Below are 23,079 nucleotides of genomic sequence, written 5' to 3' on the forward strand. Positions count from 1 at the left end.
GGAGGGCGAACTCTGTGGCATTATGAACATAAGAACATAAGAACAAGCCAGCTGGATCAGACCAGAGTCCATCTAGTCCAGCTCTCTGCTACTCGCAGTGGCCCACCAGGTGCCTTTGGGAGCTCACATGCAGGATGTGAAAGCAATGGCCTTCTGCTGCTGCTGCTCCTGAGCACCTCGTCTGCTAAGGCATTTGCAATCTGAGATCAAGGAGGATCAAGATTGGTAGCCATAGATTGACTTCTCCTCCATAAATCTGTCCAAGCCCTTTTTAAAGCTATCCAGGTTAGTGGCCATCACCACGTCCTGTGGCAGCATATTCCAAACACCAATCACACGTTGCGTGAAGAAGTGTTTCCTTTTATTAGTCCTAATTCTTCCCCCCAGCATTTTCAATGAATGCCCCCTGGTTCTAGTATTGTGAGAAAGAGAGAAAAATTCTCTCTGTCAACATTTTCTACCCCATGCATAATTTTATAGACTTCAATCATATCCCCCCTCAGCCATCTCCTCTCCAAACTAAAGAGTCCCAAACGCTGCAGCCTCTCCTGATAGGGAAGGTGCTCCAGTCCCTCAATCATCCTCGTTGCCCTTCTCTGCACTTTTTCTATCTCCTCAATATCGCTTTGAGATGCTGCTTTACCCAGAACTGGACACAGTACTCCAAGTGCGGTCGCACCACTGCTTTATATAAGGGCATGACAATCTTTGCAGTTTTATTCTCAATTCCTTTCCTAATTATCCCCAGCATAGAGTTTGCCTTTTTCACAGCTGCCATGCACTGAGTTGACATTCCCGTGGAACTATCAACTAAGACGCCCAAATCCCTTTCCTGGTCTGTGACTGATAGCACTGACCCCTGTAGCTTGTATGTGAAGTTTGGATTTTTTTTTTTATGCTCCGTCCTCAAACACCATATTACCCAGGTTTCACCCTTGAATCTCCAGGAATTTCCCAACCCGGAGCTGGCAACCCTACTTGCTGCCCATCACCCTGCAGCTTCTTGAAACCACCCTTTTGTGTTTTGACTCATGGAACTCCAGCATGGTGAGCTGTTTGCCCTAAGCAATGCAGCTCAGTTGGTGACCTCAGCCAACCCCTCTGTTTTCGCTTAGCCTACTTCAAAGGGTTGTTGGGGTCAGACGCAGCAGGAAAGAACCACAAGCACCACACCAAGTGCTTTGGAAGGCAAGGCTAAAATGTAAGGAAGGGACAGTCCTAAGTGAAACAACGCCACTGCCTCCACGTATCGCCAGATATTAGGTTATTGCTCTTGAGCGACCATCCATGTCTTGTCTTGGCTCGTCTGAACAGGAAGTCATCCTGGTGTAATGGTTAAAGTGCCAGACTAGGATCCAGGAGGCCTGGGTTCCAATCCCCATTCTGCCAGGGAAACTCATTTGGCGACTTTAAGCCAGTCACTGTCTATCAGACTAACCTTCCTTACTGGGTTGTCGTTGCAGGGATACAGTGAAGGGGAGGCTGTATGCCATTTTGGGTCCTGACTGGCATGGAAAGCAGGGCATAAATAAACATAATCTGTGTATTGTGCGGTTTCCGACTTCTGCAGACCCTATAATTTTATGACCTCCAAAATGTCCTGCCATTAACAGCCTTGCTCAGGTCTTGCAAACCGAGGGCAGCGGGTTTCTTCACTGAATCAACCCATCTCATGTTGGTTCTTCCTGTTCTGCTGAGGATGCCTTCAACTTATCCTAACATTTAAAAACAGGGGGAGGAAAACCCAGTCGGGAATTATTCTATAGGGCAACGATGGCACCACATCCAGTCTGGAAAAGGAAGCTTTCAGCATCGCTTGTGACAAAGCGGCCACCAAGCAAGCAAGCTCTCCCCCCACCCCTTCCCATTTGCAGCAGCAGCAACAGCAGCTGCTGGCCGGCGAAACAGCTGCCTGCCTCTTTAAATCTCTGCTTCCCACGTGCTGTCTGGTTGTGCTGGAGACGGTGACGCACTTGCGACGTCAATGGGAGCTATGGGAGAACTGAAAAGGGGGGGGGGACGAGGAAGAGGGAAACTTATTTGCAATTAAGGGCTGAGTCGGGGAGGCCTGGAGCTGGACCTGGCGGGGGAGGGCGTTGCACCCCAGCCGCCCTTTAAGCGGGCGAGAAGAGAAAAGAGCCCCAATTTGCACGATTTCTCCCCCCCCCCTTCAAGTTTAGATCCTTCCTCCAAACTCTGGTCAAACTCCATATTCCTTCTCCCTTGCCGTTTCTTCACCCCCTCCGACCTGCTGTAAACAGTGTGTCCCTCCGCCGGCAGGCTGAAATAATCCCCGGCTGTCACTCAGTCACATGCCCTGGTTGGCACCAGGAGAGGGAGGAGAAGAGAAACGTGGGGAGGGCGCGCTTAGCCTTGCCAAGCAGGCTAGCTGTGCCGTCCCTGGTTGCTGGGTCATCCCCATGCAAGGGGCACCAGTGTTTTTTTTCCTGGCTGTAGTTGTGTGCTGTGGGTTCCGGGTAGAGCATCTAAGTTGGCATGCACATTGCACAAGGTCCCGGGTTCAATCCCCTGCTTCTCCAGTTAAAAGAACTAGGGAGGAGGGGATGTGAAAGACCTCTGCAGGAAAACCTAGAGACCGCTGCCAGTCTGAGCAGGAAATTCTGACCTTGATTCGCCCATGGGCTGGTTCAGTATGAGGCATCTCCGTGCATTTGTGAGGTTTAGCCTTAGCGGCACCATCAAGATGCCCAGAAATGGAACAAAAATGCAACAGAAGACGTTTCTCTAGGCACAGAGCAGAGAAATGTCTGCTACTGCACTACTCCACATCTGTTAAAAAGGTTAGCTAAGGCTGTTTCCAAAATCTTCCTCGTCCAACTTTTCTCCTTGGATTTGCAGTCCCAGATGGTGGGATCTTGTTTCTGGTGAAACTAGCGTAGAATCTTCCATTGTTCCTTATTTCCAAATATTGTGCTGAGATCGGGCCGTGCGCATCATTGTCCTCTTCCTCATGTTCATTTGTGTATCACCCCGACACACACTTTGTATTCCTAATGAGCAGGTCTGCATTAATAAAATACTGTGAAAAAGTACTCTGAAAGTGAATACCTGGCTGTATATCATGGTTCTTTTGTGTGGAGTTTTGTCAACCCACAGAAGTGAGTGTCAGTACAGCCACATAAAAAGAATCCTAAGGTAGACATTGGCTCTATCATTAAAAAAAACTTTTGGGGATAATTGGTTCTGGTGAGTTTTCTGGGCTGTGTGGCCGTGGTCTGGTGGACCTTGTTCCTAACGTTTCGCCTGCATCTGTGGCTGGCATCTTCAGAGGCGTATCACAGGGAAGTCTGTTACATACTGTGTCCAGAGAGAAGGACAATGTTTTACCATCGTGTGCAAGGACATCAATAACAGAGAGGGGAAGAAGATGCAAATGAATGGAAAGCTAAAATCTGTGGCCATCTGTGCAGAATCCAATTCTGGAATTTGTTTAGAAATTATCCTAGTTAAACTACAATGCAGTGTACAGAGAAATCCCAGAACAATATAGGAGATCAACTAACTGTTGGTGTCAATTGCTTCTCATATCTAAAACCAGTAATCCTAACAACAACCCGTATGGTAGGTCATGGTTAACATTTCAAAATCATAACAGGATGTGTTCAGCATGCAGGGAAGAGAAAGCACCATTTCCAAGACCACCCAAGCGAATCTCCCAGGGTTTCAACTGGCCTCTGATGCTATGCCTAACAGTCATGAGAGCAACAAACCCAGCATGAGATCCACTATGGAATATTGGAAAGTCTTTGGAAAGCCATATTCATATCCTCATGTAGTCATGGAGCTCACTTGGTGACTATTTACTAAGTGGGGCAAAAGAGCTTGGGAGAGCAGTGGAGCATCACACTGGTATGTTTGCCCCCTTAGCTGGCGCAGGAGCAAATGCACTGATGTCTGGCCACCCTTCAACTCAGTGGTGGCGAAGCACAGAAATCAGGGCCGCTGCAGACCAACGCTGGCATCCAACCAGACACCAGTGCAGGGATGAGGGTGGACAGGGTCGTTCCAAGGGTTGGAGCTCATGTTAGTTGGTTTTCACCTGGGGTTTAGGGCCAGAAGTGCAGTGCCCAGATCCTCAGATTTAAGCCACCCCAAAGGCGGATTCTGCATGGGCCAAAACAGCGGTGTGAAAATGGTGTAAAATGGTTTAAAACAGTGTAAAAGGGTCTACACCCGTGGTTCTCAACCTTCCTAATGCCATGACCCTTTAATACAGCTCCTCATGTTGTGGTGACCCCCAATCCTAACATTTATCCATCTTACAGATGGAGAACACTGATGCAGAGAGTCTTAGGCGACCCCTGTGAAAGGGTTGTTCGACCCCCAAAGAGGTCCTGACCCCCAGGTTGAGAATCACTGGTCTACACCGTTTTCACATCGCTGTTTTTGGCCCATGCGGAATCCACCAAAGGGTGATGTTAAGTTCATTTAGCCCTATGGGGGGTTTTCAACAGTTTTTTTCCCTGCCTCCCCGCACTGCTGGATGGCCCTTTGGACGCAGCCGGGTGACATGGCAGTGGTGCCATCCCTGGCCACCTTGGGCTTTGGATGGGGCTGTCAATCAGGTATTCGTACTCTGCTTTTCTCCACACTAGAGACCCAAATCAGCTTATAACATTATTTCCTGCTCCATTTTATCCTCACTTTAGCCTACACCTCATACAGTTGCTGTGAGGATTAATTGGGGAGTGGGGAGCCTTTTGCCACTCCTCAAGGGGATGAGATGCAGATGGACAGAAACAAATAAACTGCAGATTCTGGTCCTTCAAGCACAAAAGCAGGATTATTTGGCAACCTCACCTAGATGGGGTTAGCAACGGACAGCCTCAGAGTTAAAAACTGGCCATGAAGTGGGATCCATATCTATGGGACTGCCTTACCCCATATGTCCCTGTGCGACCTCTGCGATCAGCAGAGGCCAATTTGTTGGTGGTCCCCGGCCCCTTGATGATGCAGCTGGCCTCCACTCGGGCCACGGCCTTTATGGCCCTGGCCCCTGCCTGGTGGAACATTCTTCCTCCATCTGTCCGGGCCCTGCGGGATCTTGGTGAGTTCTGCAGGGCCTGTAAGACTGAGTTGTTCCACCGGGCTTTTGGAGGGACCAGCCGCTGATTGGTGTGCGCCTCCCTCCGTCCCTCTGTCCCTCCCTCCTTCTTTCTTTCTTTCTTTCTTTCTTTCTTTCTTTCTTTCTTTCTTTCTTTCTTTCTTTCTTTCTTTCTTTCTTTCTTTCTTTCTTTCTTTCTTTCTTTTGGGTCCCTTTAACATCTATGGGACCAGCATTCCCCCTCTTTGAGCGGGATTTAATGTTGGATGCTGAAATAATTTTGTATTGTAATTTGTACTCTGTTTATGTGCTTCATTTGTTTGTGGCTTTATCTTATGCTGTGTAACACCCAGAGCCCTTCGGGGGAGGGGCGGTATAAAAAACTAATAAACAAACAAACAAATAAAACAAATCCACCACCAGCATTAAATCCATCAAGGGTTAGGATCCAGCCTTCAGCGGGGTTTTGGTACTTTTAGCAACCTCCTATATTTTATTTATTTATTTGTTTGTTTGTTTGTTTATTTAAAACATCCACCTAATTCACGGCCCTAAGGCCCCTTCCACACATGCAGAATAATGCACTTTCAATCCACTTTCACAATTGTTTGCAAGTGGATTTTGCTATTCTGCACAGTTGCAAAGTGGATTGAAAGTGGATTGAAAGTGCATTATTCTGCTTGTGCGGAAGGGGCTAGGGTGATGAACATTAAAACCTTTCAAATATTAAACAGCATTATATGAAATATTAAAAAAACATAAACATAAATGCGTAAAAATGAACTAACATAGAGGAGGGCTACTAGGACTTGTAGAACAGCGGGCATGGTGCCAAACCATTTTGGTGTATTGGTTAAGAGCAGGTGGACTCTAATCAGGAGGGCCAGGTTTGTTTCTCTGCTCCTCCACATGAAGCCTGCTGGATGATCTTGGGCTAGCCACAGTTCTCACAGAACTATCTCAGCCCCACCTACCTCACAAGGTATCTGTTGCAGGGAGAAGAAGGGAAGGAGTTTGTAAGCCACTTTGAGACTCCTTATGGTTGAGACAAGTGGGGTATAAATCCTAACTCTCCTTCCTCTTCTTCTAGTGTGGGAATGCCAAACAAAACAAAAACAAAAAACTCTTCACCAATGGCACAAAACAACGACAGAAGGAAAAAGAAGAAGAATCTGCTTGGGGAGGGAGCTCCAAAGGCTTGGGGCCGGTGCGTAAAGAGCAGAATGCTGGACTGGATGGATCCCATTAAATTAGAAAGATTCCATGGCAGTAGCACCTCAGAGACCCACAAGATTTTGGGTAGGTAGGTAGGTGACCAGATGGTCACCTTTGTGATCCGGGATGGGGAGATGGCCACGTGTGCAGGCTAGTCGTTGGCGAGGCCATTGGGAAGATTACGGGCTTCTGGGGCTCACCGGTTGTCAGCCTCTGTCAGCAGAGGCGGCAAACGGTAAGCTAACCTTAGAAGCCTGTGCGCTCCTGTGGCCGGGCGCATGGGAGGCTGCTGCAATGCCTTGCGCCCCCAAGGCAGTGCAGCAGCCTCCCCACAATTGGGACAATTTGTTTGACCTCAGCGTGGACGCAGGAGACAAATTCAGTCTCAAAGGCAGGACTTGGTCCCGGCCAAAAGCGGGGATCGGCTGAGATCAGCTTCTATGGTGATGTCCCAACCCAGAGTTGGCAACCCGACTGGCAGATTCTTTCCCCACCTGCTGAGCCCCATAGTTCCCTCCTTGACATGGGCCCCATAGTTCCCTCCTTGACAGTGAGCCAGGGCCCACCCAGGAAGTCAAGCCCATGAAGACTAGAGATGTAATGGTAATGTAATGGCTGGGGCTGGAGCCGATCCAAGAGATTGTGGAGCGCAAGAAAACAATTAGCCCAAAGGAGGGGAGTCTGGGGAATGCAACAGATTTGCTGGAGCTGCAGGTGTGTGTTTTGTTTTTAAATGCAGCCAAGGCTCGCATGGGTAGCAAGGCAGGGAGGTACACGCAGGGAGGGTAGGCAGGGAGGTACAGGCAGGCAGGTTTTCTTTGTAGGGCCAGTCATCTTGAGACCACTATGTGAAATAGGGCCACCTTCCTTCCCTGTGTCGCTGCGATCTGCCTCTCACAGCAACCCTAAACAAGGCTATGAGTGATTTCTGGTCCCAAGGAAGAGGAGGGTCAGAGGCCGTTCATGGCTGAAGTTTTTTTTAATGGTCAATTCTGCAGTGCGGTTCTCTGTTGCTCTAGGTTTTCACCATAAACTTTGGGAAATATGATCTTCCAGAAATGATGCACACAACTTGTTTTCCACACTGGGGGTAGTTCTTTTCTTTCAAGTTTACCTACCTCACAAGGTGTCTGTTGTGGGGAAAGGAAGGAGCTTGTAAGTCACCTTGAGTCTCCTTTCAGGAGAGAAGAGGGGGTATAAATCCAAACTTCTTCTTCTTCAACATCTTGTTTTCCATAGAGGCCGGCCTAATGCTCCATAAATCGCAAACCAGAGTTCACTCTAGAGTTGCCAACGTCCAGGAAATCTTCCAGAATTACAGTTGATCTCCAGATGTCAGGGATCAGAAATCCTTGGAGAAAACTACTGCTTTGGAGAGTGGACTCAATGGCATTATACCATACTGGGGTTTCACCCCACTCCACCCTTCCCAGGTTCTACTCCAGATCTCCAGGAATTTCCTTGCTTGGAGTTGGCCACCCTAATAGGATCAGAAATCATATGATCCAGCAGCTTTGCTGAAGAAAAACAGGATTGGGTCTGATCAGTGCCTGGATGAGAGATGTATTATATCACCTTGAGTTGCATAGGGGAAGACGGGCAGCTCTTTCCAGTAAATTACACTTCAAGGTACACTGCCTGTGGACATGGAGGCTCAAATGAGTCATCATGGTCAATAGCGAGTGACCCTGTTATCAGTACCTGTGTACTTGATTGCTTAATATTAAAAAGTCAGTCCGTGTATAGTAATGTACTGGCCACTGACATGGGTGTTCCTTGTGAAATAATTATATGGGACTGAAATACAGGGTTGCAACTGACTGAGGGAAGGCCTGGCTTGCTCTTATACGTTGCACGGCATCATTGTGGAGAAATCTGCCTGTGAAGCTTTTTGTGGCATGGGAGTCAACACAGATTGCTGTTTGCAGTTTGAGCAACTGTTAAAGATGGAGGACAGGGGCTGGCAATGAACCTGTGGGCCTTGCTTGAAATGCAGCAGCTACAAACAGAGGTGGGATCCAGCAGGTTCTCACAGGTTCCCGAGAATAGGTTACTAATTATTTGTGTGTGCCGAGAGGGGGTTACTAATGGGTGATTTTGCCACGTGATTTTTGCCTTAGTTACGCCCCTCCTCTCAGCAGTAGCGCGCAGAACTTGAAGCAGTCTAGCACAGGGGTAGGGAACCTTTAACACTCAAAGAGCCATTTGGACCCATTTTCCATGGGAAAAGAAAACACTTGGAGCTGCAAATAATTTTTGACATTTAAAATAAAGATAACACTGTATATATTGGGGTTTTTTACCTTTTACTCCACTCATTCTGAGAAGTGCATGGATGCATCCACCCTGCTGCCTGCAGGGCGGGCAAGGATGGGACCAGCGGCTCGGCCTCACCGGCCACTGGGAAAGCGCCCGCCCCGCTCCAAAGGGGCAGGTGAGAGGGGAAGCCTGCAGCGCAGCCCAGCTGGCCATGGGGAGTTGGTGTGCCCACCCTGTTGCCTGCAGGGCGGGCAAGGATGGGACCAGCGGCTTGGCTCATGGAGCCGCAGTTCAAGGGCAGAAGAGCCGCATTCGGCTCTCGAGCCGCAGGTTCCCTACCTCTGGTCTAGCAGGAGGTGCACCAGCATGTGTGGCAGCCTGCGCCTGCATGCATTTGTTTCCTGCCCAAAAACCGGCGCAGCGGCTGCATCCTTGCCACAGCCCCGCCCAGGAATGCCCCGCCCTGGAATGCCCGGCCACACCCCCTTGCCCAGCCCCATTGGCGCTATGCCACAGTTTGAATCCCACCACCATGAGAACCTGTTACTAAAAATTTTGGATCCCACCACTGGCTACAAACCCTCCAACACGACATCTCTCATAGGGTCAGAGTGCCTGTGAGTAATAAGCAGAGCTAGGCTATTCAGCTCTGGGTTGGGAAATTCCTGGAAGTTTGGGGGGTGGAGAGTGGGGGAGGCAGGATTTGGGGAAGGAAGGGAGTGGGGCCTCAGTTGAATATAGTGCCATACAGATACAGTCCATCCTCCAAAGGAGCTGTTTTCTCCAGGGAGCTGATCTCTGTCATCTGCAGATCACTTGGAATTCTGGGAGATTTCCAGGCCCCATCTGGAGGTTGGCAACCCTAGCTCTGACTGAAGCCTTGTTCTTACCAAAGAGGTAAGCCTGTGTGAAGACACAGCTGCTTCAGAGTATGGAGAGAGGGTAAAGCAATAGAATGCTCCTGCACAAAAAACAAGAATGTGAGGGAGAAGCGGAGGCCAAAACTCCTCTGCTTTTGTTTTCCTCACGCAGAGACCTCTCACCAATATCCTGCAAGCTTTTGCCTGCAGTACTAAGCGGTTCCCATTTACCACGTAAGAAAAATCACATAATCAAAGGGAATGACCAGAAGAACAAGGCAAAATAAGTGAATAACATTAAAAACACTACCTCTTGCCCCAGAGATACTGACCGAACTGGAAATCTGAATAGTGGAAGAATGCCAAAGAATACTGAAGGTAGCTTGTGACTTCCACATAGAAAGTTTTATTTTTAATCGAATGAAACAATCACAGCAGAACACACAAAGCCTTTTAAATTGTGGTTTCTATAAGACCGTAACATTTCATCGTAGTGAATTACACCAGGGTCTCCTGGTCCATGTTTATTGTTGAGAGAAATCATGTCACTGTTTTTTTTAAAGCAAGGTGGAAAATTTATTCTACCCTTTGCCGACCCTGCTGTGACATGTTTATCAGTATGCTGGTTTTCAGCAAGGAAGCACGCAACCTTTGTGCAGCACAGAGAACAGAGGATGGAGTGGCGAGTTTTTTGTCTTATTTCCCTCCAACCTTTCCAGAGGAACACTTTTCCCCAAATTAAAATGGGTACACTTTCCCTCATATACGTCAAAAGGTTTACTTTTTGCATGTGGAACACTAAAACACACCAGCCCCCTCTCTCGCCAGCCCCCTCTCCTCCCAGTTGCTCTGGTTTGTGCCCCCACAAAGTAGGCGATTTCCTTGCATCTCTAACACCAGAAATGACTGAATTATGTAAGCCCACCTGGGGAGAGGACTAGCCAGTTTATATACCCGTCCTAGTCAGTTTATACACCTGTACATACTTCTTTCAGTCAGCATTTGGAAGAAGGCCAGCCCAAACCAAATGACATTTCTGAGATACTGCGGGCATCCTCCTTGAAGGGGTTCACAGTTCTTACTGCATCTCTGCATCTGAGTTTAGAAGCATTAGGTCTCACCTAATGTAGCCACAAGATAAGAGTGGAAAGCTTGAACGGTCTCTCATGCAGAGAAACAACAAGCAGCCTCCTTTCAGCACAACAAATTCTACTGCTTCTGTGTTGGGAGTGATCCCATGTCACACCCAATTCAGAAAGACCCATTGAACGACTTCACTCCATGCTCACTATAAGGAGTTGTTAAAAATAATAAAAAGGACTTTTTTGGTTATGTCCATAGCAAAAGGAAGAAAAAGGATATGATGTGGAGTGTGTGGATGTGTGAAGAAGATGGTGAAATTCTAACAGGGGACAGGGGACCTCTGCCACTCAGGTGGAAGAGTGGGGAATCAAACCTGGTTCTCCAGATTAGAATCCACCTGCTCTTAACCACTACACCACGCTGTACAGGAATACCTGAATACTTTAAACAAATTCAAATCTCCAGGGCCTGATGAACTACATCCCAGGATATTAAAAGAACTGGCAGAAGTAATCTCAGAACTACTTGCTATAATATTTGAGAACTCCTGGAGAACAGGAGAAGTCCCAGTGGACTGGAGAAGAGCTAATGTTGTCCTCATCTTCAAAAAGGGGAGAAAAGACCCCCCAATCAGTCTGATACCAGGAAAGATTCTAGAGCAGATCATTTAGACAGTCTGTAAGCACTTGGAAGAGAATAATGTGATCACTGAATATTAACATGAGTTTCTCAAAAACAAGTCATGCCAGCCTAATTTTATCTTTTTTTTGATAGTGACAAACTTGGTGGATGAAGGGAATGCTGTGGACGTAGCATACCTTGATTTTTGTAAGGCCTTTGACAAGGTGACCCTTGATAGTCTTGGAAGTAATAGTCTTGCAAGTAAGATGGAAAGATGGGGACTAGACAATGCAACTGTTAGATGGATTTGTAATTGGTTGACTGGCCGAATACAAAAAGTGCTCATCAGTGGCTCATTTTCATCCTAGAGAGAAGTGAATAACGGGGTGTCACGGGGTTCTGTCCTGGGCCCAGTGCTGTTCAATATTTTTATCAATGACTTGGATAATGAAATAGAGGGCATATTACTCAAATTTGCAGGTGATACCAAATTAGGAGGGGTAGCTAATACCCTGGAGGACAGGGACAGGATTCAAAATTATCTGGACAGATTAGAGAGCTGGGCCAAAACTAACAACATGAATTTCAACAGAGATAAGTGTAAGATTCTACACATAGGCAGAAAAAATGAAATGCACAGATATAGGATGGGTGACACCTGGCTTGACAACAGTACATGTGAAAGGGATCTGGGAGTTTTAGTAGACCACAAACTGAACATGAGTCACCAGTGTGGTATGGCAGCCAAGAAAGCCAATGCAATTCTGGGATGCATCAATAAGAGTATAGTGTCTAGATTGGGGGAAGTAATTGTACCACTCTACTCTGCATTGGTCAGACCTCACCTGGAGTCCTGTGTTCAGTTCTGGGCACTGCAATTTAAGAAGGATATTGACAAGCTGGAATGTGTCCAGAGGAGGGCAACCAAAATGGTAAAAGGTCTGGAATCCATGTGCTAAGTAGAGCGATTTAGGGAGCTGTGGATGTTTAGTCTGGAGAAGTGAAGGTTAAGGGGGGACATGATAGCTGTGTTTAAATATTTAAAGGGACATCATTTTGAAGAGTGAGCAAGCTTGTTTTCTGCTGCCTCAGAGATTAGGACATGGAGTAGCGGCTTCAAGGTGCAGGAAAAGAGATTTCACCTAAACATTAGGAAGAACTTTCTGACTGTCAGGGCTGTTCAGGTGGACTTCACTGCTTTGGAGAGTGGTGGAGTGTCCTTCTTTGGAGGTTTTTAAACAGAAGCTAGATGAACATATGTCAGGAGTGCTTTGGTGGTCTGTTCCTGCATGGCAGGCGGTTGGACTTGGTGGCCCATGTGGTCTCTTCCAACTATGATTCTATGAGGCAAAGCCAGTGCAGGAATTCATTCGGAGATGCGATAGACAGCCTCCTCTGGGCTCCTTGTCACTATTTAGTATATGGCTTTTGTAGCTCCCCAGCATAACATCTGGGAACAACACAGGCGCTTCAAAGGGACCAAGAACAAGCCCCGTTTTAAAAGATGGCGATCCTGAAAAGGAAGGAGAGGCAACCCCCAAAAGCGTCGCTCCCCGCCAAAACAGCGGTTGGGCTTAAAAGTATTATGGAAAGGGAAAGAGTCCCTCGCTCGGTGCGTGTCTCTTTAAGCTCCGCTTCTGCTCGCTGATCCCAGTTCCTCCGGGCGGAAGGATATAGAGCAGGGTGCGCTGCAACCTAGCTTGGCGATCAAGAGGCGGAGGCGAGTTTTTATTTTTTGGGGGGGACCCTCTCTGGCCCCGCCCTCCCTTTGCATGGGCCCTGCGATTGGTCCTTGGGTACCATCTGCTGGCTTCCTCTCCCCCCCACCCCGCTCCACTTCCCAATAGCTGGGTTGCACTCAGATAACATTGTAGCTTTCCCTCCGGGTTGTGCAATATAGCTCACTGCCTGCCTGGCTCTCTCTATTAATTTATTTTTTTTTAATTGTATCCAGGAAAAAAAAAGAGGGGGGGAGAGAGTGGAAGAAATCAAAATAAGACAGCCCAGTGAGATTGCAACACACAGTTGCCAAAGGGGAAGAACTTTAGCTAAGAGAGACTGAGATTGTATCTTGGTTGCATTTTTTTTTGGAAGGTCCCCCCCTTCTTTTATTGGAGGGGGTTTATTATTCTTTTTAGGAGGCCATTAAGTTGCCCTACAAAAGCCTCCTTTCTTACGCACCCTTTTTCTCGGCGATCTGCTGGTTTGGGAGGGGGGAGCGCAGAAGGAGGAAAAGAGGCAAATAAAAACAAAGGTAAGTGAAACTTAATGGCTTGTTTGGGGTTGACAGTTTCTTGATGTTGATGTTTTTTTTCTTACCTCTGTCGCGGGTGGCGGCGGGGGGAGAGAAAAGCACAAAACAGGATGTTCCCAGCAAGATCTTTCCTGGGGAGGGGGGAGAATCGGATGCATCAAGATGTTGTGGCGTTGCGTGTGTGTTAGGTGGTGGGGGAGACTGGAGCCGAAAGGTTACAATCGCCAAGGACTCTTCGAGTTCCGCTTGTCATTGCTTTTTCCAAAACAAAACTAGTCACCAAAATGGTGCAGGAAGGGGGGAAATGGATCTGGAAGGCAGATAGGGCAAAAGGGGATCTAATTTTTTTGAGGGGGGGGCAGTTCACTGATTAGGAAGAGGAAAGACGAATGAGAGCAGATGAGCAGTTTCCAATGGAAAAAAAGCTATCCATCTAGATGGGGGGGGGGGGGGAATATTGAGAGAAAAATGTACTCTGGAGAGAAACGTGTGTGTGTGTGGGGTGGGGGATGAGAAATGTGTCCTGAAGAAGGAACACATCGACTCAAACGATGCTAAGTATTAGATGAAAGTGTATTGCTATGGGGAGGGGGGAGCCTGCAGGTTTGGGGTGGTTTAACTGGAGAGGGGAATCTTAATTTTAGGGCATCTAGGAAGAGAAGGGAACTTTGGAAGAAGTGGGAGATGGCGGGGTAAATGTCAAGGGCGGGTGGAGAATGGTTCCAGCCTCAGAGTTTTTCAGGTGACACATCTTGAGGGATCCCTGGAGGGGTCTTGGGTGACCCCAGGGGAGCAGAAAGTGTCTTTTGGAAGAACAGTTCCACCAACTCAGTGCGTGTGAACTGAGGATGAAGGACTCGGGTGCCTGTGATTTCGTCCCTGTAGAGAATGGTATTTATAGAGGAAGGAAGAATAAAACAAAAAAAATGATTTATGGACCTGCCTTGAGCCGTGAGAGAGGGAGAGGGGTTAAGAAAGGCTGGAGAAGGCATGAGAAAGAGGAAACAAACGAGTGGGTGGGAATTAGATGCTGGAGCTACTCTGTAAAATCAGTGCAAAATTCATGGGAAGCAAAACTTGGGGTTCAGCAGGGGGAAGGAGTTGATAGGAATAGGCCAGATGTGTGGGGTTTTGAGGATGTGTGTGCATGGGGAATTGTCAGAAGCAGCATTTGTGTCCTTACAGGCAGCACTCCTTTGATCTTGACCTTGGAAGGCATAGTTGTTCCCATTTGACAGGTGGGCAGCTGAGGCTAGAAAGAAACGTCTGAGGTTAGACAGGAGGTAAAACTTGAATCCAGATCTCATGGATCCATCCTGGTGTTCTGTTTTTTGCTGGCTCCTGGTAGGGATGTGGGCCAGGAGAAAGAGAGAGCTTGTTTGTGGCCAAGGAAGATGACTGTGGCAACCTGTTTGCTTTTAGATGTAAATAAAAGGTACCATCAGAGAAAGAGAGATGGGGAGAAAGGGGTTTCTGATGTTGGCACATCAGAACAACCCTTTCCAAATAGTGCATGGGGTAAGTTGGTGTGCGGCTGGTCCTTTGGAGCTGTTGGAATGGGTCAGGGAGTTAGCCAAGCAGGCCGAAGATCTTGCTGTCCGAGGCAGCCTGTCCTGGAGCACAATGGTAGCACAGCTGCAGAGGAAATACAAATTTGCCTGGACTTTATGTATCAGCAGAGACATGTGTATGTGTCTACATTTTATAGCTCTGTCCTGTGGTCTTTTATTTAAGAACTTTGCGAGTCCCTAACGTTTTATCTTGAGAGAATGTTGTGCGGTGGAAGACCAGAAACATCCAGTTCCAATCTCATTTTGTCAGATGACAAGATATTTGTTGTTAAATCAGAACCCCCCCAACATCTGTGCTATTTTTTTTTGATCTTTTGAATATTTTCAAAATGGAGCCAAACAGAGCCCCCATAATTCAAAGTAGCACATTCTCTGATTTCTGGGGAGGAAACCTAGCCAGGGGGATGTTGCCTTTTTAATTTATTTAGCACATCTAAGCCTTGGTTTCAGGAACTTTTATGCAACATCTACGCCTGTCATTGGAAACCAGTTACATTCCCAGCTGTATAACAACCTACTTTGATCCACAAAAGCAATTCTTAATATTGGTCTACCTTCCAGGGCTGTTGCAGTAATTACCAAAATAAGGGTTTTGAGCACTTAAGCTTTTTTCTATGTAAATAATCATGATTTTTAATGGAGAAGATCCTCCAGAGCTCCAGACAGATCCCTGACTTCTGTACAATAACACTGTGGGCTGTCTGTCAGATCTCTGACACTGTTGACCATCTCTTGGCTTAGTTTGTTGCTCTGAATTGATTCCCCACTCCCGTTTCTCTTGGTGTCCAACTATGCAGGTATCTGTTTTACACGGAACTCTTCACGGACTAGAGTGTAACCCTGCTGGTTTGCAGGTTCTTCCACTGTAATATGTCAGTTCTGTAAACGCTTTGTGTTACTTTAGTTGGTTTTTTAAAAAATTTTTTGGTAGTAACCCATCTGCTTGAATACAATAAAGACATTTTGATGAAGCCTGACTATTATGCCCAGGAGGCCACTGCTGCTCGCTCCCCAATGAACCTCTCACCTCCCCAAAATTTATTCTGAGAGCTGACAGGGCTGTTGGCTTGGTTCCTGGCATTTGAAAACCTAATAAAGAAACGTCGCCTGTGTGTAAGCAATATTGACAGCGGTGCCTGCTTTTGGTGAAGGCAACGCATATGGTTTATTCAGCTCGGATGGGGCCACGGACAGTCAAGACGACAATATTTAGTTGGCACCAACCAAATATCACTTGATAAACCAGGATTCTGGAGTGCAGCTGTCCTGCCTCAGCGTCTGTTGTGGAGACTGACGGCTCTGGTTGTTTGTTTCTTCTCTAGTTAGAGAGAAGGTGGTTGTGCGGGATTGTGGGTGGCTGTCAGAGATCCTTCTGCCATTTGCCAACAGCTGGAACCAGGCGCCAGGCTCAAGAGGACAGACGATAGCCGACAAGAGGGTGTTAGAAGGGGCCAGTTCTGACAGAGATCTCTGCCCAGGTGGCAAGTGTTTTCCCCTCCTGCTCTGAGGTGTCTTTGTCCCTCTGGGTGCCTTTATGGGAGGCAAGGATTGTTCGTGTTTTTTGACCAGGCTTCCCTGTTGGATGCTGGCATTGTTGTGGATAATAGCAGGGGGTAAAATAATATTTTGAACATTGCTTGTTGTAGCAACGGGATTTGCTGCGGAGGCCAGGCTTTGAAACGGGTGAGCAATTGTCTCGATGTCTTGGGAGCCGAATGATGGAAACTGAGGCCTGCCTTGTAGCCAATATGTCTACAGTTGTGCGCACAAACGCTCTGTTTCCCTTCTGCGTGGGGTTGTCGGCCCCCCTTTTCCGTCTGCTGTCTCGGTCATGTGCTTGCAAATACAGATACACACTCACACACTCCCTTTGGTCTGTTGTTGTCTGCATGTTTTTGTTTTCAAACTGTTTCCTCTCTGTCTCTCTCTCTGTGTTGTCTGTCTATACTCACTTCCCTTGGGTTTTTGGAACCCTCTTGCACACACAAACACACTTGACAAGCACAAATTGTTATCCAGTCAGCTGTTGTTCGTCTCTGGTGTTCAGTCCTGCTTTGGTTCTTATTAGCTGTCTCTCAACAATTACTGTGTTTCTGTACATGTATGGTATACCCCCACCCCCAACAGTAACCAGAGCTTGCCTTCTGCCCATTTACATACATGTCGCTGGCTGTAACTGCAGGTGCATTTGGCCAAACTGAAATGGAATCAGGTATGTGAAACGAGAAACAGTTTCCAGGTTGGCTTCGTGTGTCTGTCTGTATTTAAACACAGTAGCAACTTGAGCATTCTTTTTGCTTACATGCACATTCCTGACTGCTACTGACGATGCCCTTTCCAAAAAGCGATGCTCCGTTCAGGTGTAGGAATTCGCAACCGAGCTCCTACAGATCACCTTTCGGACCTGGCTTTTGTGCATTCTCACAAGAGAAAATTCATACCCTAAGTTTGAACTGGTCCAATGCTCCGCTTCCAGATTTATTTTGCAATCGTTTTGCGCCTCCCATGTACCGAATTTCATTTTCCTAGGAGGCCTGGAAGTCTTTTAACCATTTTGAAGCATGCTTCTTTCTAGAGAACATCTTTTTTTCTAGTTCTTGCAGCATTCTGGACTGTGTGAATGGACCAAAATTACAGATTTGTAGGCCATGTGGAAGTGTCCTAGCCAACTGAAGTATAGTTTGTGTTGCCTTTTCTGAGGGCACAGAGTTCTGTTGTCCCACTGTATCCTTCCTACAACCCCATGTAAGTTGGATGTATTCAGCTGTTATACCAAATTTCTGATCTCCATCTCAGCAGGAAGTGCAATAACAATGTTAAGACCTGAGGAACGGAAATTCGGCATCTTGTTTGCAGAATGACATCATAGAGTCCTTTACTGGTGGCATGATGAGAGGGATCACATTTTTGAATGTGTGTTTTGAAGGGCAACCTTTTGCAAACAGAAAACAAAGGCACCTACCCGGGAGAGATCCCCCAGCAAGTTTCTCCCAGTTGTTATTTGTGTATTTACTATACTTCACTTATATCCCGCCTTTCTCCCCAAAGCGACCCGAAGTGGCTCCTCCCTTTTATCCTCACAACATCCCTGTGAGGTAGGTTAGGCTGAGAATATGTGGCTGATCCAAAGTCATCCAGCAGAAGGTCCCAGGTTCAATTTTGGGAACGTTCAGTTGACATATGAGACAGTGTGGTGTAGTGGTTAAGAGTGGCGGACCCTAATCTGGAGAATTGAGTTTGATTTTCCACTCCTCCACATAAAGCCTGCTAGGCAAGCTTGGGCCAGTCACAGTTCTCTCAGAACTCTGTCAGCCCACACAGAATCAGGCAGCGGCGAGCTCCTTTTTATTATTTATTTATTTATATATCAGATTTAATATGCAGCCCCATCCCCAAAGGGCTCTGGGCGGTGCACAACCAATAAAAACATCACATTCAATCATGATCACTAAAACATCATTTTCAGTTACGCGCAATTAACAATCAGCTTCTACCTCCATCCTAAAATCAGATGGTGACATAAACAATAGACTCATTGGGCCGGCGGCAAGCCCCCAAGGTGGAATATGGGGCGCAGGGGATGGCACCTTCAACGACCAACCTCCCCAAAGGCCCAGCGGAACAACTCTGTCTTGCAGGCCCTGCAGAACTATTCTAGGTCCTACAGGGCCCGGATGGCTGGGGGGAGAGTGTTCCACTTTTGTGTATCTCATGCATTGAAAACCCTACAAGGTTGCCGTAAGTCAGCTGTGACTTGACAGGACTTTCCACCGCCATCAATTGAAGTGTCTCGGGGAGCAGAGTGGGGATAGGCTTCATCTTCTGCCAGAGACCCTGAGAGGAGCATTTGGCATTCAGAGTAGGCAAACAATACAGAGCTTAAGAGGAGAAGAAGAGTTTGGATTTATATCCGCCCTTTCTCTCCTGCAAGGAGACTCAAAGGGGCTTACAAACTCCTTTCCCTCCCCCCCCCCACAACAAACACCCTGTGAGGTGGGTGGGACTGAGAGAACTCACAAGAACTGTGACTAGCCCAAGGTCACCCAGCTGGCATGGGTTGGAGTGCACAAGCTAATCTGGTTCCCCAGATAAGCCTCCACAGCTCAAGTGGCAGAGCATGGATCTCCAGATTAGAGTGCACCTGCTCTTAACCACTGCACCACGCTGGCTCTCCTTAAGGGCACATAAACTGCCTTATTTTGAGCCAGATCTTTAGTCCATCTGGGTCGGTATTGTCTACTCTCTAACTGGCAGTAGCTGTATAGGGTTTCAGGAACATTGCCTACTACCTCAGTCGTTGAATTGGAGATACTGGGGATTGAACCCAGGACCTTCGGCAAGTGAAGCAGATGCCGTACCACTGAGCCACAGCTTCTTGACCAAGGGGGGGGGAGTGTTTCACATGCATGTAGCTGTGTGCCCAGATAAGAAGGTTCAATGTGATGTATAAATCATGCCAGTGACTTGCCAAGGGAGAAGAGCATCACAGCTGAGGGAGAGCGATTTGAATTTGGGTCTTTCCTTTCTGAGTCCTGTTATTCCCTATTGGTCAAATCCTTAGTGAAAGAATATAAACAGAGTCTGAACTCACTTTGTTCCTATTCTCGCTCTTGGAAGCAAGCGATCCATTTCTCCTCAAGGCAGGTAAGGCAATTTTGGCTGGCTCCTCTGTTCCTGCGAGAGTGCCGTTTTTGTTTATACAAGGGATGCTTTAGCTGCTAACGTGGTTTTAAACATATAAACTTGGTATAAACTCTAAATCTGGAGCGTCTGGATTTCCCGCTGGGACGTCTGTTGCAGTCTTTCTGTTTGTTCTTCTGTGTTAAATCTGTTGTCGTCTTTATCTCTCCATCCTTCCTTCCATCCGTGAGGTTGGACTGGTTGCCTGTCATCGTCTCTAACCCCGAGCGTTGCGCTCCAGCTTTCTCTCTGCTCTCCTCCTTGTTTCCTTTCCCCACTGTTTCATTGCCAGCATCAAAGTATTGTAAACTATACGCAGAAGCTCACTCGGTTTGGCAATGTTGTTGTGAAGACATTCATCCGACTGCTTTTGTTGAACGCTTTGGGAGTCTCACTTCCTGGTGTGGTTGTAGCCAGAACAGAATTCCTGTCCAAACAATGATGCATTGGGGAGGCTGCAGTAAGATTTGTTGGTGAAAGGTTGGTGCGAATGTCCCAATTGAGGGCCTTGTGGGAATAGTGAAAATAAATGAAGCTGTTTTTGGGGGTATCTTTGGCAAGATCTAGCAGATGATAACCCAGGTTGCCGCTATGGTTTGTTTGTCCGTCCACAAAGAATCTTGGGTTAGTGTATGTGGAATGTTCTCATGCTAGTCCTAAAAGATAAGTTATTGTGAGACTGTGGCTAAATTCAGATGTCATTATTAATGGGGTAGCCCTTAAAAGTTCCCATGCACCTCTAGAATGAAAGACTTTGACATCCCAAGCAAACCATAGTAGGAGTTGGAGCAACTGGCAAACTGTGATTAGTCCTTTTTAATCCTGTTTTGTATACAAGGGAACAAACCATAGTCTTTTATTAAAACAAACAAACCTCACGAAAGCCCCAGGTGTATCATTACATCGGACTTGGTTAAGGTATTCTACCAAATCTTCATTATAGGGTGCTTAACAATGGCGTTTTATTTCTCATATTTTACTTTTAGAAGTCTGTCCTTTCCTCCAAGTAGTTTGGGGCAGCGCATGCTGTCCTCCCCTGACACACAATTTGCAGTCTTACAACAACCCTGCAAGGTAGGTTAGAAAAAGTGACTTGCTGATGGATGCCCAGTGAATTTCATGAAATACTGCGGATTTGAACTAAGGCCTCTGTGGACATAGTCTAATATAAGAAGAGTCTTGCATGATCAGACCACTGGCCCATCTAGTCCAGCGTCCTGTTTCACACAGTGACCAGCCTGTTGCTCTGGAGGGCCAACAAACAGAGCACAGAGGCGAAGACCTTCCCTTTAAGTTGCCTTCTAGCATTATCAGTCAGAAGTAAACGGTCTGTATAACCACAAATGCTTTAACCACCACAACTCTGGCTCAGCACTGATCATAATGGTATGGTGTGATGTCTGAGGTGACAAATGGTAGTTTATGGCTGAGATTTCCAACTTCCAGACGGGGCCTGGAGATCTCTTGGAAATACAATTGATCTCCAGCATACAAAGATCAGGTCCCTGGAGAAAATGGCTGCTTTGGAGAATGTGGCGTTGTACCTCACTGAGATCCCTCCCCTTTCCAAATCCCATCCTCCTCAGCCTCCTATTTCTAAGAATTTCCTAACCCAGGACTGACAACCCTATTGGTGACTGACCCGAAAACCATGCCTGAAGCGTGTTTGCAAACTGCAGTTTGTACTAACTATGGCGTTGTTGAGGTGTCTGAATTGACAAGCCACACTATCACTGTCATTTCCCCTCAGGAGTAATATTGAGAAGGTGAGAATGTAGCAAATAAAAAAGCAGGTGAGCAGCTCCGAGCCAGGGTCTCCTTTGTCTATTTGGAAACTCAAACCATCGGTTTGGTGAGTGGATGTCTCAACTAGGCCAGTTAGCTTCATGGGGATTCAAACTCAGTCCTCCTCATGCCCAATTCACCGTTCCCTACCTAGTAATACTAGTGCATTTTTTGGTAAGGGAAATGTTACCCCCCCAAAGGGCCATGCTGTAATAGTAAATTCGTATGCCACTTGGCAAGTTAAATCATTGTGGTTTAAAAACAAAGTGCTGTCTTCTTTCTTTTGCTTTTTTTAAAAATTAAGGATTACCATTTATCCTTTTAGTACACTATTAATGGCTTAGAGCCTGTTTTTGATTGCCTTTATGAAATAGCATGTATTTCGAGGGGGGTAACCCAACAACAGGCAGGCCTGTAAGGGGGGAGAAGATAGACTTTATTTTACTAGCTTTTATTTTTAATTTGATCCTCCTTACAAATTGGGCATCCGTGTTCCTCTTCTTCCCTCTACTTTATCTTCACAGCAACTCCGTGGGGCAGATTAGGCTGAAAGATGATAACTGGCTCAGGGTCACCCTGTGGACTTTGTGATAGAGCTGAGATTTGAGGCCTAGCTGGGCCTGGCCTTAGTTTGACACTTGGACAGGGCATCCTGCTGCCTCTCCAAATGAGGTAGCTGCACGTCTGGAGCTTTCTGGCTAGGTAGTGATTTGGGGGAAGCGGGGTGCACATGGTGATGAGTTTGGTCTGCTGCCATTGTCAGGGGCCTGAAACACGTGGATGGTTCCGGATCTAAGCAACTTACTAACCAACTTCCCCCTAGTCTGTATGTTTCGCTTGTCCCTGCTTCTCAGGGCTGTCTCAGTTTCCAGTCTGCTTTGGGTCTATCTCAGAAGAAGAAGAGGAGTTTGGATTTATATCCTCTTATCTCTCCTGGAACGAGACTCAAAGGGGCCTCCAAACTCATTTGCCTTCTTCCTCCCACAACAGATACCTTGTGAAGCAGGTGGGGCTGAGAGAGTTCGGAGAGATCTGTGACTAGTCCAAGGTCACCCGGCAGGAATGTGTAGTCGTGGGGAAACAAATCTGGTTCGCCAGACAAGAGCTTGCTGCTTATGTGGAGGAGTGGGGAATCAAACCCAGTTCTCCAGATTGGAGTTGACCTGCTCTTAAACCACAATACCATACTGCTCTTAACCTTTACTGTGGAAAAACCACTGTCCTGAATTTGCCATTTGTTTATCATTTAGTATAAAGTCAAGGTTGCATTGTGGTTGGACGAGGAGCAGAGGGGCCCGGGTTCAAATTCCCTGCATGAATCTCACTGGGCGACCTTGAGCCAAACACTTGCTCTAGGCCTAAACATATCTCACAGGATTATTGTAAGGGTAGAAAGGAAAATGAGAATACACTGCCCCAAACTTTTTTGTTGAAAGGGTGAGGTAAAAATCTAATAGGTGACATTTGTTTACTGTGTCCTCTGGGGCTTTTAGTCTTCTGTGAACTGTTGGCTCTGATCCCTTAAAAACATCTCACCTGTTAGCCGTATCTTGTGGTGCTGAATTCCATAAGATAATGGCAAAGATAATGACACGCTGTGTGGAGAAGTTATTTTCTTTTGTCTTTCCTGAACGTGCCACCTACCAAATGTTCAGGTTTTAGGCCTTTCAAGAAGTCTCTGAAAGA

The 23,079-nt window shown here is 46.9% G+C and overlaps 1 protein-coding gene across 8 annotated transcripts in view; it reads left to right on the forward strand.

The window, feature by feature from the left end:
* The first annotated feature begins 12,954 nt into the window (after positions 1-12,954).
* Positions 12,955-23,079, forward strand: part of MEF2D (myocyte enhancer factor 2D) — a 199,027-nt gene continuing 188,902 nt past the window's right edge. For all 8 annotated transcript variants that reach the window (XM_048513202.1, XM_048513143.1, XM_048513158.1 and 5 more), the window contains exon 1: positions 12,955-13,357. The gene's annotated coding sequence lies outside the window, so the exon portion shown is untranslated. The remainder of the gene's footprint in view (positions 13,358-23,079) is intronic.

The sequence above is a fragment of the Sphaerodactylus townsendi genome, linkage group LG01 (assembly GCF_021028975.2).
Source record: "Sphaerodactylus townsendi isolate TG3544 linkage group LG01, MPM_Stown_v2.3, whole genome shotgun sequence".
Classification (NCBI taxonomy): Eukaryota; Metazoa; Chordata; class Lepidosauria; order Squamata; family Sphaerodactylidae; genus Sphaerodactylus; species Sphaerodactylus townsendi.